Raw genomic sequence first — 14,432 nt, forward strand, 5'->3', positions numbered from 1 at the left:
ATTTGCCTGAATCAAATTGAAATGGATTACATTTAATGACTTGCTCAGTTTATATCTAGCAATGGGATGAGTCATAGTAGACAATGATGTTTACTTTTAGTCTTTTGGTCTGTCGTTTCCAGTCTTCTCCCTGGGGTGTTTCAGTGAACTCAAAGGAATTGGACGATCCCTGTCCATTTTCCTTTTTTTCTACTTCCAATTCCCTTGTAAGAAGTGGCCCCCACTGCGGAATTCTTTGGAAAACAAATCCAGAACTCTAATGAGTAGATGGTCAGTCAGGAATAAATACTGAAAGAGAGAATACTCCAAGCCATATGATTTTTTTTTTAACGTTTATTTATTTTTGAGACAGAGAGAGACAGAGCATGAATGGGGGAGGGTCAGAGAGGGAGGGAGACACAGAATCTGAAACAGGCTCCAGGCTCTGAGCAGTCAGCACAGAGCCCAACGTGGGGCTCGAACTCACAGACCACGAGATCGTGACCTGAGCCAAAGTCGGATGTTTAACCAACTGAGCCACCCAGGCACCCCCAAGCCATGTGATATTTAAATGAGTGCTTTAAGATGGGATGGTAGGCAGAATAATGGCCTCCCAGTGATGCCCACGTCTAATTCCTGGAAACTGTGAATATGTTATGGCAAAGGGGAGTGAGATAGCGGTTGGAATTAAGGTTGCTAATCAGCTGACCTTGCAGTGGTTGATAAGCTTGGATTATCCAGGGGGGCCCAGTATGATCACAGGGGCGCTTCAGTGTGGAAGTGGGAAACAGAAGAGTCAGTGTCTGAGTGATGTGAGACCTGCCATTGCTGACTTTGAAGATGGAGGAAGGGACCATGCGTCAAAAGCAAAGTGGGCAAGCTGGTAAAAGCTGCAAAAGGAAATATGTGCTTCTCTATCTAGGGCATCCAAACAGAACCCAACTCCGCCAAATTTTGCATTTTAGCCTATTGAGATCCATTTCAGAATTCCCACCCCCCAAAACCATAAGATAATAAATGTATGTTGTTTTAAGCCACTAAATTTGTGGTTATTTGTTACAGCAGCAATAGGAAACTAATCCAGATGGAAACTTAAATTTGTCTGGACAAATCAGGTGACAACTTTATGCAGCAAGTTATAAAAAATGGCTTCTTACTGTACAATTTCTAAACTTCCTTCCTGATTGGAGTCTTTTCACAAAAAGTTCCTGACACAAGGCAGAAGAACATTGGAAAAGCTTAAACTGAGACAATTAAAGACAAGCATGAATTTTATCAAGACTTTAATGACTGAAGTAAAAAAATGGGGGCAAGATGGCCCATACACCTCATATTTAGAAAAAAAGTGGGAATAAAAAAGTTCTAGAGCTAAAACACCAAAACAAAACTTTAAAATACTGTGCTTCCCCACCAGGCAAATGACTTCATTTGCATAAGACCACAAAAATGGAGTGTGGGGGTGGGGGGACTGGTATGGACAGGAGCAACAGTAAGTGGTGGGTCAGCTGACAGCCATTTAGTTGTCAAACTTTAAGGGGTGCAAAAAATGTTACTGAGCATTAAGACATCACTAAAAGTATAAATGAACATAGTAAATAGTATTCGTCAGAATTTCTTTCACAGAAAATGTGGAGAACTACTCCACTAAGCACCATGGGGTAGGGACCCTCTGCCTTTTAAGGAGAATGCGTCTCATTGAATGCAGGGTAATTGTGTTCTAGTGGGGTGTGCAAGCTTGGAGCCATAGCTGGACTGCTTAACACAGTAAATGTGAGGCTCAGAATGCCTGCCAGTGGTCCACTTTCTGCATCATTCCTTACCCGATCTTTCCTCAAAATAAACCGTGAATAGATATTTACAGGATATCCTTTGGAAAGGGTGCTAACCTGTTATTCTGCCTCCATTTGGCACTGGTGTTTGTGATGTGTGTGATGGGAGACATCTACACGGATGTTCAAGGTCATTTTTCTAAACTATTAGGGTTCTGAATTAATGCCTGACTTGTAGGAGCCTAAGAATATCAACTTATCTCCTTAGTTTTATTGTAACCAGGGTCTTAGAAGTGACAGGTTGTTTGGTTGACATGCCAGAATAGAGTTGTATTTCATTTTATTTTTTTATTTTTTGAATTTAATACAAAATAATACAAATAATAAATTTGTTTTATTTATTTTGTGACTTTTATTTATTTGTTTGTTTGTTTATATTTAAATCCAAATTAGTTAACATATATTGTAATGTGATTACAGGAGTAGAACTTAGTGACTCATCACTTACATACAACACCCAGTGCTCATCCCAGCAAGTGCAGTCTTTAATGCCCCTCACCCATTTATCTTCCAGCAACCCTCAGTTTGTTCTCTGTATTTAAAAGCCTCTTATGGCTTTTCTCCCTCTCTGTTTTTAATCTTATTTTTGCTTCCCTTCCCCTATGTTCATCTGTTTTGTTTCTTAAATTCCACATATGAATGAAATGATATGATATTTGTCTTTCTCTGACTTATTTCACTTAGCATAATACCCTCCAGTTCCATCCATGTTGTTGCAGATGGCAAGATTTCATTCTTTTTGGTCACCTAGTAATATGCCATTGTATATATACCACATCTTTATCCATTCATTAGTTGATGGACATTTGGGATTTTTCTGTAATTTGTCTACTGTTGATAGTGCTGATATAAACACTGGGGTGCCTTTGCCCCTTCGAATCAGCATTTTTGTATCCTCTGGATAGGTACCTAGTAGTGCAATGGCTGGGTCACAGGGTAGTCAGAATACAGTTGCATTTTAAATAGCCAGAACTTTTAAATGATTCTGAATCACTCAGTAGTACAGTGTTTACTGTACAACATCTTCCAGAAAATATAAACAGAATAGCTTTCAAAAAAAAAAAAAAAAGAGAGAGAGAGAAAGAGAAAACCTACACTAATTCTGGTAGTGCCCTGTTATAAGATGTACATATTTTATGATGAGTCTGGTGTGAATTTGGAATTAGAATGTGGTATTTAAGGTGTAAGATCCTAGACCTCGTTCTTACTGTGTAGTCAAAATAAAATGGTACGACTGAGTTAGTAAAAAGTGTGCTCTTCAGTTTTTGTGGTGCTTGGATAGAATTGGCAAAGGTTATATATATTATAAAGTTTTAATCCCCAAAGAACCATTTGAACCCCTTTAAAGTATTAAAAATAATACAAAAGTAAAACTAAACTTTAAGTTTTTAATAGAAAGATACGCATTTCAGTTATATAAAACAAATCCACAGGGTTTGAATGCAGGCAATTAAATGTAGGTAAGATTAACTGATATAAATTCATGCCCTCCTCTGGTTGCTCTACAAAAAGTCAATACATCAGGTAAATGAAGAAAACCAGAAGGAAACACAAATGTTCGAAGAATCCTCTTCCTTCCCTGCAGTGGCAGTTCCAGGGAGTGGCTTGGGGGGAAGGAAGGAGATGGACTTTAACCCTATAACCTCCCCTTCCCCAAAGTCATTTTCCAAAACCAAGCAAACCTACAAGTCAAAACTGTGGTTGTTTGGCCAAACAGCTTCAAAACGAGTTCTCCAGTCTGTTTTGCTAACTCCATCAGTGTCCCTAAACCCTTCTTTATATAAATTCTGGAGTCTTCATGGCTTCTCACTCAGGGACATAGGAAGGGGGAATTTAGTAGGCAGGACCCCATGTTCTTGTGACACCTCATTAACACCTTGCAGCAAAGACTCATCTCTTTGACCTTGATATTTTTTTTTCCAGAAAAGTGAAATATTTACATCTTCTTATAGCCACATATGCTGCCCAGAAGCCACCCATTTACCTGACATGTTTTATTAAGGATACCAGATGTTCCTACAGTAAGTTTTAGGTATCACACCCTCAGACAACAGTCTAAAGGAAAAACAGACCTTCAAGTAAGCGTATACAGAGACTTCTTAAGCCTCTGTGAATGAAATTTATTTTCTGAGACATTAGCATACAGAGGCTGAGAATTGCCCATTTCTCCCTCCTCGAATGTAAATAACAATTTATTCACATACCTCTCCTTCCCAGCTCCTCTCCCCTGCCCCCCAGCTCTCCGCTCCGGCTGATATTCCCCAGCCCAGCAGTTCTTGGAAGCTATTAAAACTTGGAGTTTTACCATCTATGTATCTGTTAAGTCAGGCTTTGGGACAATAGTTTACTTTGATTCTCCTGATGTCTACACAGGCCAAGGTAATTAGTCATTAGCAATTATGTGCTGCTAATTACCACTAGTGCGAAGTGCCTGGGAGAAGCCAACACAGGGTGTTAATAGCAATTTGTTTTGTGGGTTGGAGTGGTGGTTTGATTCCATTTCCTATTACATCCTCAGTATGGTGTAGTCTAAGTGGTGTCGTAGATTTGAAGTGGCATTAAACTTTCAGCAGAGGATATTCTTCTTCCCACTTGGACATTTTCATGCTAAAACAGCCCACTTGTCAAAACCCTTAGCTATCCTGGTGACAGATGTTACATAATACACAGCCAGGTAGAAAGCTGGCATTTGACATCTTTTAGCCGTCCGGGCACACACGTCAATATGCCATAAAATGCAGACACTTCCCCACAGAATCTGGATAAACACTTCTTACTGAGCCTTTGCTGTATCAATTTGGAACAGATGGGTTGCTGTTCTTCTGATGTATTATGACAAGCAGCAGCAACTACTAATCATAGCACCAAGAACTTGTGGTGTCTAATGCTGTTCCTTTTCAATGTCACCCATGAAGTTATTCTCTGCTCCTGAATAGAGAGTGAACATTTTAATTTTTAAAAAAGAGGAAAAAGATTAACTGGTGGTTCTTAGGGAGAACGAGAGAGCCTTCAGGACTAGGGTTTTTCTCTTCTCATGCTCTCAGATCTTGGCCTGCACACTGCCATCTGTACTGAGTTCTACGTTTTCCTTGGCTCCACACTTTGAAACCGGGTATCTGGGCAGCGTGGGAAGGAGGCAGGCAGGCAGGGGGACGAGGTTTAGCCGGCACCCGTTAGGACCTGAAGCTGCCAGCGGCACAATCAGCCTATAATAGCCTTCATCCTTAGCATTGGAGCTGTGTGGTTGGCGCTTTTTCCCATCCACAATGTGCCACCCAAAGGCTCTGCGGCTTTGTTTTAACGTGGTTTTATTGATATACAGTAACACCAGGCGGTACACAGACTGAGATCTCCTGTGTGTATCCACGCAGCCCAACCCCACGTGGACGTCCTGTGTCACACATGCCATCTAGGCAGTCCTGGCTCCTCGAACTAAGCATATCAAATCGCCAGAGTTTCGCGTCTGATTGGGCAGCAGAGGGTGGTTTGGGGAAACAGGTTGCCAGAAAAAGGAACCAAAGTTAGCTTTGAATGTCCCTGTGAACTCCCCAACGCGGCATTGCCTTTCCCTCTTACAGGCTCCACTTTCACGGTTTGGGAGCTGGCCTCCCTCCCCATCCCTCTGAAGTGCTTCGTGGTGCTGTCCAGGTTTGTTTGCTTTTGAAAGAGAGTGTAAAATGACTTTGTTTCTTTAGTGACAGCCACACTGCTTACAAGCTGGCTGATGTATAAGGAATTCACAAAGTGTGAATCAGGCCTCTGTGGGTCAATAGGGGAGAAGGAAAACCACAGAGTGATTTATTGCCTGGAAGGCTCTATTCACAGATAATGGAGAGGAAGGAGCATGTTCCAGATCCAGGAGGGGTGGACTCTTGTCTCATGCTCAAGGTAGTGGGAAGCAAAGATAGTTTAACCAGTAATTCCATGACATTTGCATTCCTTATTAATGTCTACACTGCAAAAATTCCACCTGGAATCTATAAATCGTGTTCTTTTGAAAGATGCAAAATGTAAGTACAGTGGTTAATGGTGTGGAATTTGGAGCACATTGCTACTCCAGCTCGCCGTGTCACCTGCTTGCTGTACGACCTTGGAAAAATTACTTAAATTTGATTTCCTCATCTATAACCTGAGGATAATAGTATCCATTTTACAGGGGCATTGCAAGGATCAAATGAAACATTGTATGTAAAATGCTCAGAGCCGTGTGGAAACAGGACAAACGCTGCACAAACAAAAAAATATTATTATTGTTTAGATTGATAGAGCAGGGTAAGGGGAAGAAATGGTGAAGGCAGAAAAAAGTATGATTTATATGTGACCATGATTACCTGTAAAGATTTTTCCCTAAAGTGAATATATTATGTTGAAGATTCAGTAAATTCAACCTATCCCAAAAGGGGATTTAAAATTCCTTAGCATTCCTTGGGGCACCTGGGTGGCTCCCTGGGTATAGCGTCTGACTTCAGCCCGGGTCATGATCTCACGGTTTGTGGGTTCAAGCCCCACTTTGGGCTCTGTGTTGACAACTCAGAGCCTGGAGCCTGCTTCAGATCCTGTGTTCCTCTCTCTCTCTCTCTCTGCCCCTCCCCTGCTTGCACTCTCTCGTGCACACTCTTTCTTTCAAAAATAAATAAACATTAAAAAATTTAAAAAAAAAAAGAATATCTGGTAGCAGTTTTGTTTTTCCCAGAGTCTCCCCTGCTGTTCCAGTTTTCCAATTCCACATTCCATTTAAAAAGAGGAGAGATTTGGAGGCACCTGAATGGCTCAGTTGGTTAAGCATCCGACTTCTGCTGAGGTCATGATCTCATGGTTTGTGAGTTTGAGCCCCACGTCGGACTCTGTGCTGACAGCGTGGAGCCTGCTTAGGATTTTCTCTCTCTCCCACTCTCTCTGCCCCTCCTGTTCTCTCTCTCTCCAAAATAAATAAATGATCTTTAAAAAAAAAAAAAGAAAAGAGGAGAGATTTGGTTCACTTAGTTAAGCATTTGACTCTTCATTTTGGCTCAGGTAGTGATCTCATGGTTAATGAGATTGAGCTCTGAGTCGGGGGTCTGCACTGACAGCATGGAGGCTGCTTGGGATTCTCTCTCTCTCTCTCTCTCTCTCTCTCTCTCAGAATAAATAAATATTAAAAAAAAAAAAAAAAAGGAGGAGAGGTTTTAGAAAACAAAAGCAAAAATGAAAAAACCCAAGTAGCATCTCTTAGTATGATGGGAGCAGGTCATCTTTTATTTCTAATGAAACATCTTTTTACCTCACTGCCTGCAGCCCTCTATTTTTATAACTGTTTCTATTCATTTCTGTAAATGTGTTTGAAGATCAGATGTGTGAAAATAGAAAATCATATTCACATATTGTAATAGGCTGATTACTGGTTCCCAAAGACATCCACATCCTAATCCCCAGAACCTGCAAATGCATTACTTTACACAGCACACAGCAATTTGAAGCTGTGGTTAAATTAAGGAATTTGAAGGGCGCCTGGGTGGCTCAGTTGGTTAAGCGTCCGACTTCGTCTCAGGTCATGATCTTATAGTTCGTGAGTTCAAGCCCCGCATCGGGCTCTGTGCTGACAGCTCAGAGCCTGGAGCCTGCTTCGGATTCTGTGTCTCCTTCTCTCTCTGCTCCTGTCCCACTCGCGCTCTGTCTCTGCCTCTCAAAAATAAATTTAAAAACATTAAAAAAATTTTTTAAAAAATTAAGGAATTTGAGCTAGAGAGATTATACTGGATTATTCAGGTGGGTCCAGTGTAATCACAAGTGTCCTAATAAGAAAGCGGGATATCAGAGAGGAGAGGAGAGGCTAGGCTGCTAGCCTTGAAGATGGAGGAAGGGGCCTCCAGAAGCTGAGAGAGGCAAGGAAACAGGTCTCCCCTAGAGCCTCTAGAAGGAATGTAGCCCAGCAGACCCATTTCAGACTTCTGACCTACCGAACTATAAGTTAATATATTTGTCATATTTAAGCCATTGTATATGTGGTAATATGTTACAGTAGCAATAGAAAATTAATACACATGTTATATGAGGGCTTTGAATCCCCGAGGTATAAAATTTATTCTAAAATTTCCCAGAGTTCCCACTGTTGCTGCTGCTTTCAGGAGCTGAAAGATTCTGAGCAGGTGAGAATCTTCCTAGTTCCCAGGATGGGAGGTGGCAGGATGTGTGCAGTAAAACAGACCGGTCAGGTGTTCCACTGACATCCCAGGGCTTTAGGAAGTTAAGCTAGGTATTGCCAAATCCACCTCCAGTTCCCTCTCTTTTCTCTGCCCGCTCGTGCCCACTGCCTCTCACCCAGCCATCTTTAGACCACGTGCGGTTCTGGGCACGAACCAGCCTCGTGCAGATGCCAGGGGTCTGGGCATGAGAAGAGTCTGTCTTCCTCCGACACCCAGCCAAGTGGTCCACCCTCCACCCCTCCGCAGTGCATACAGCTGCCAGCTGAGCTGCCTTTGCTCTATGCCTACCTTTGAGAACTGTGAGGCAGGACAAGGGGATGATACCTACCCTAGATGTTTTCCTTATGTAAGCCAGCAAGCTTGAGGGCCCCAGCACACTAGAGTCTTGGAGGTGGGGCTGGCAAACAATGGTGGTGCAGGTGGGGGGCACAGACAGGACCTTTGCTTGTGAAGGTTTTTTTTGTAAACAAATTTTTTTAATGTTTATTTATTTTTGAGAGAGAGACAGAGTGAGAGTGGGGGAGGGGCAGAGAGAGGGAGACAGAACTAAAGCAGGCTCCAGGCTCTGAGCTGTCAGCACAGAGCCCGACATGGGGCTCAAACCCACAAACCACAGGATCATGACCTGAGCTGAAGTCAGACACTTAACCGACTGAGCCACCCATTTGCCCCTACCTGTTACAGGTTTGTAAACAAAGATAAATACTTGCTTCCACGCTCACCCCAAATTTTGGCTCAAGGAGTAGTAGAAAATGATCTAAGAACCAGTTCAGAAAGTCTAAGGAATAAAGGCGTAATTTATTTGATGCGTTTTGGAGGTGCCCCAGTCTGCTTCATAGCCGACAAACTTAATAACAAATATGGCCTTCATCACTTTAAATAGAGATTATATTTGATAATATTATATAAAGATGGGGTGTTGGGGTAGATAGGTCATGTTCAAACTGGAATCAAGCTCTTCCACCTGCCCCCCTAAATTTAATGATCTAGAAAGTCATTCTTCTAATCAAACTAATATTCTATTGGCCTAAAATCTAAAGTAAAAAATGACTTTAGTACTGAATAGTAATCCCTTTGTACTATGCAGAGTGGTTTTATTACCTATTTTAGACTCCTTAGATTTCATTTTTAAGAGCTCAGATTTTTTTTCTTTTTTTCTTTTTTAATTTTTTTTAAACATTTATTTATTATTGAGAGACAGAGAGTGACAGAGCATGAGCATGGGAGGGGCAGAGAGAGGAGGAGACACAGAATCCGAAGCAGGCTCCAGGCTTTGAGCTGTCAGCACAGAACCCGATACGGGGCTCGAACTCACAAACCGCGAGATCATGACCTGAGCTGAAGTCAGATGCTTAACCAACTGAGCCACCCAGTGCCCCTCAGATTTTTTTCTAATTGAGCAAGGAGAGGATTCTAAATATTGAGATCAAATTTGGTTTTATGAAAGGCAGAAGAAGATAATAGAGCCCTGATTTTTTCATCAGAAGACCTCAGTTCTGGGGTGCCTAGGCGGCTTGGTTGACCAAGCATCCAACTTTGGCTCAGGTCATGATCTCACAGTTCATGGGTTCGAGCCCCACATTGGGCTCTCTGCTATCAGCGTGGAGCCTGCTTGGGATCCTCTGTCCCCCTCTCTCTTTGCCCCTCCCCGCTCTCAAAAATAAATAAACATTAAAAAAAAAAAAAAAAGAAGAAAACCTCAGACCTCAGTTCTTCTGTCGCCTCTGTAACTTCTTAGACACTGATCAAACCATTGTACCTTTTCTTCGCTTTTCTTTTCTTTCTTTCTTTCTTTCTTTCTTTCTTTCTTTCTTTCTTTCTTTCAGAGGGAGAGCAGGGGAGGGGCAGAGAATGAGGGAGAGAGAGAGAATCCTAAGAAGGCTCCATGCCCAGCCCAGATCCTGATGCAGGGCTTTATCTCACAGCGGTGAGATCATGACCTGAGGCGAAATCTAGAGTTGGACACTCAACTGACTAAGCCACCTAGGTGCCCACCATTGAACCTTTCTAAGGCTCTGTCCCCATTCACCAACTAAAATAATTGTAGTGCCTATCTCTTGGGGTTATTCTGAGGAATAAACAAGATACTCTATGTGAAATGTTTAGCATAATGTCTGGCACATGGGATGCACTCAATAAACAGTAATTCTTGATATTTTATTTTGATCATTATTATCTTTTTTTCTCTCTCTCTTATTGAGTTGTTTGGAAGCCAAATGAGGTCACTGCATCCAAACATATGTTGAGTTCTTGCTATGTGCCAAGCATTATAACAGATGCAGAATACAGATGTGAATGCCTTCAAGGAACTTACCCAGGAAAGGCACTATCTGATACCTATTAGGTACCATAGGAGAGTCAGCAGAAATAGAAGACATGATAAGCTTCTAGACAAGCCAACAACCTAGTTAATAAGATAATAGTTAAGCACATAAAACAACTAGACAGTTCAAAGTATATAATAGGCATCATCTGTATGGGAAGTCAGAAGGAGGGATCACGGGTGAAGATATGTTGCTCCCCCTTAGTGCTTGGTGATGATGGCAAAACAGAGTGAGAACCATGATCACTAATTATGGCTGAAGATGAGACACTGAGAGAATCATTTGCTATGACCCTTCTGGAAACCACCAAGCAAGTGAACTTCAAAAGCTTTACTTGACCCTGCTTTGCACCCAAGCATTCTTCTCAATTCTATTTTTCACTGACAAACTCTTCTTTTCTTTCTTTTTTTTTTTTTTAAGATTTTATTTTTAAATAATCTCTATGCCCAATGTGGGGCTCAAACTTGCAATCCCAAGATCAAGAGTTACATGCTCTACTGAGCCAGCCAGGCTCCCCTAAACTTTTCTTATAAAAGTAACTTGCATTTATTATACAAAATTCAGGAAACTCAGAAAAGCATAAAAACAAAATAAAAATTGTCTATAATTCAACACTACAGAGATAAGCACTAGGAATAATGTGTCTTTTTTTTCCCTAGGAATTTCTAGGAAAGTTAAGATTTCACATATGTAACTGAGATGTCAACTGACATTACCCTCAACTCTGAGATTATAGAGTAGGTTGGCTCAAGACCTCTTCCACATCACACTGGAGTTGCAGTTCATTTTCTAAGATTGCTTCAAGTTCCCATGGGTTCCTAGTCTCATAGTCATTTCTGGCTCCCAGTTCTGATTCTACCAAATTTAATCATGAATTCACCTTCTCAAGCTGTTCTTTTCTCTTTATTCACCACCAGTCTAAAGGTGGAACTCTACCCCCTTTGGTTTGAATTTTTCTTCCCTGAAACTGCCACACAAGACATTCCTACTTTTGGCAGATTTTCCTGAATGAGAAAATGGAAGGGGTTTATATTAAATAGATGAGTCTTAAAATTGAATATTAATATCCCTTTCCTAAAATCCTTTAACTCACCAAGAAGAATTTTTTACCACGTCTTTCTGTAGGATCCAGCCTCTATCTTCAATGTTATTTAGAATTGGTTTGTCAAATGATCCCAAAGGTGCATTGGAATTTTGATTGGAGTTGTACTAAACATTTATATGAATTTATGGGTGATTGATTGATACATATACAATATTGGAGATCTTATATCTTTCTACTTATTCAGTCCTTCTTTTTAGTCATTCTGAGTTTCAATTGTGAATTGGATTTTTTTTTTTAGTAACTGGTGGCCATGTATGTTTACTTTGTAATTAGTCAGCTTATGAGCTATTGTATTAGCCTTAATAGTTTTGTTTTTGTTTTGTTTTATTTTTAGTTTTAATAGTTTTTTTTATTTATTTACATCTTTGAGGCACTGTGGGTAGAAGATAATATAATTTACAAATGCATGTGTTTTGCTAGCTTATTTTCAGTTATTATTCCTCTTTCTCTTACACTTGTGCATTGGGTTAAGAATTTCAAATTAACGTGAAATAATAGCAATGATAGGGGGCATTGTGGTCTTGCATCCAAATTTTTCAAGGCTGTTGTATCCTAGTGGTCTCTACGTCCTCACCCCGCTTCTACTCCAGGCTTCCTCCAAAGCATGCCTACCCCCACCCTCTAACTAGAAATACAAAATTTAAGTTGCACTGTACGTGTCCAGTCACCTCTTTAGCAGCTTTGACCACCTTTGGCCTCTTTGCAGTATTTGGCTATTGACCATTCTTTCTTCAAATTCTCTCCTTCCTGGGTTTCCATGACACCACATCATCTTGATTTTATTCTTTTCTGTCTTTATTTACACATCTGTTTTCTTTTCTGTTCTTCCTCCTTTCTTTCTTGCAACAACCATTTGTCTTCTCTTTTCTCCTCCTCTCTAAGGATTTTACATGAAGGAAGAGTTCCTTCTCATGCATACAAATCTCCAACTCTTGACTTCTCACCTGAATGTATATCCTGCCTGATACTGACTTTTCTCTGAACACCCCTACTTACACTTTCCATAAGAAATGCTCATTTGTGTCCAAAATTAAACTTCTTATTGTTGCTCAAGTCCACTCCCTCTTCTAGTTTCCCATTTCTCACACACACACACACACACACACACACACACACACACACTATATCCTAGAATTACTTTTGACTTATTTTACCTACATTTATACTCCTTCCTAACTCCAAACCTTGGAACATACTGCTTTCTCTACCTAGTATCCCTTACTCGCTTCTATTTACCAAATTTTATTCATCCTAAAAGGTCTAGGTTCCTCTTCCCGGTCTCGTGTGGCTGGCCATATCCGCTCCTGTCCAAGGTGACGTCCTCCTTTCTGCATTTCCCTAGCACTGGCCTGTTCCACTTGTGGTGGCCATGGACACCCCTAGGAAGTGATGGGCCTGAATTCAAAGCCAGGGCTGTTTGGTTCCAGAGTCAGTGCTACTACCCACTAGGTCTTGTCAACTCATGTGTTTTAACACCTGGCTAAAGCAATCTCCTGATAAATAGAAATAAATTTCAGATAAAACACTAGCCCTTGATAAAAAATTTAATATAGTGGAGGAAATATACATGACCTATTATTTGTGCTTAATATTATTGTAATTGCTCTGCAGGATGATGATACCAGCACTGAGAGGTGAAGTTACTAGTGCTATTCATGGGTGCCTGCTCTGGGCAGTCCTTGTTCTTTGCTCAGGTACTTCCCTCCATGGATCAGCTTTCCCTAGCTTCTTAATTCCCTGGCTAATTCCCACTCATCCTTTAAGTATCAGCCAATACTTCGCTTTTTAAAGAGAGCCTTTGATGCCCCTCTCGACCCTCCCCCACACCACAACTGATTGATCTAGAAGAGTTTCGCAATCTCAGCACTATTGACATGTTGTACTGGATGTCTCTTTGTTGTGGGGGGGGAGGAGCTGTCCTATGTGTTGTAGGATGTTTAGCAGCATTCCTTGAGTCCAGCCACTAGATACCAATAGCACCCTCTCCACCCCCACCAGTCATAACAATAGAAAATGTCTCCAGACATTGCCAAATATCCCTCGAGGGGCAAAACTGCCTGAAGTTGAGAATCACCAGTCTAGAGATGGGCATGTGACCCAAAGTGGGTTGATTTGAGTTCTTCCCTGGGGATTTTTAGACTGTATTTGAAAAAGAGGATCCGATCCTCTCTGAGTCAGACCCTGGGTTGATGTGAGGCTTAGAATTGATGGAACCCTTTGCTTCTTGACCTGTGGTGAGATTTGGTCTGCAGTAAGGGAGAATAAAGCCGACATTTGGGGAGGGGCGCCTGGGTGGCTCAGTCAGTCAAGCGTCCGACTCTTGGTTTCAGCTCAGGTCATATTGTCACGGTTCAGGGGTTCGAGCCCCACATTAGGTTATGTGCTAGCATTGCAGAGCCTGCTTGGGATTTTCACTCTCCTCTCTCTGCCCCCCCCCCACCTCTCTCTCTCTCTCTCTCTCTCCACACACACACACACACACACACACACACTCCAAAACTCCTAGGAATATTCTAGTGCCGGTTGACAGTTGGTACCAAGTTCTTGCTGTGGGTCTGTCCTTCTCAGAGCTTTGTTATTCCAGCCCTCTTTCCCTAAGTCAATAAATATTAATACTTTTGCCTAATCAGTTTTTGAATTGGGTTCATGTCTTATAACCTTAAGAGTTCTGACCATTAGAATACTCCTCTTTTATGCTCCCTCAACAGTATCTTCTAGATTTACTTAGCCGTTTCTACAACTAGGCTATAAATGCCTTGAGGACAGGAACTTCTCATTCACTAATATTGTACGTGGCACATGGTAGATAAGCAGTAGATATTTGTACAATACATTTAATTAATAAGTGGATGGGTGAATGAATGAAACAAGATATGTTATTTTCCAGCTCCCTCCTATACCTTCACTACTTGCCATCCTTTATGCCTCCCAAGGAGCTACATGTGGTCCCCTTCCAGAGTTCTCTTTACTGAACATTGTTGAAGAACCACAGAGTCCAAAAAAAAATCACAGG

Source organism: Panthera uncia, chromosome F2, assembly GCF_023721935.1.
Source record: "Panthera uncia isolate 11264 chromosome F2, Puncia_PCG_1.0, whole genome shotgun sequence".
In the NCBI taxonomy this organism is placed as follows: Eukaryota; Metazoa; Chordata; class Mammalia; order Carnivora; family Felidae; genus Panthera; species Panthera uncia.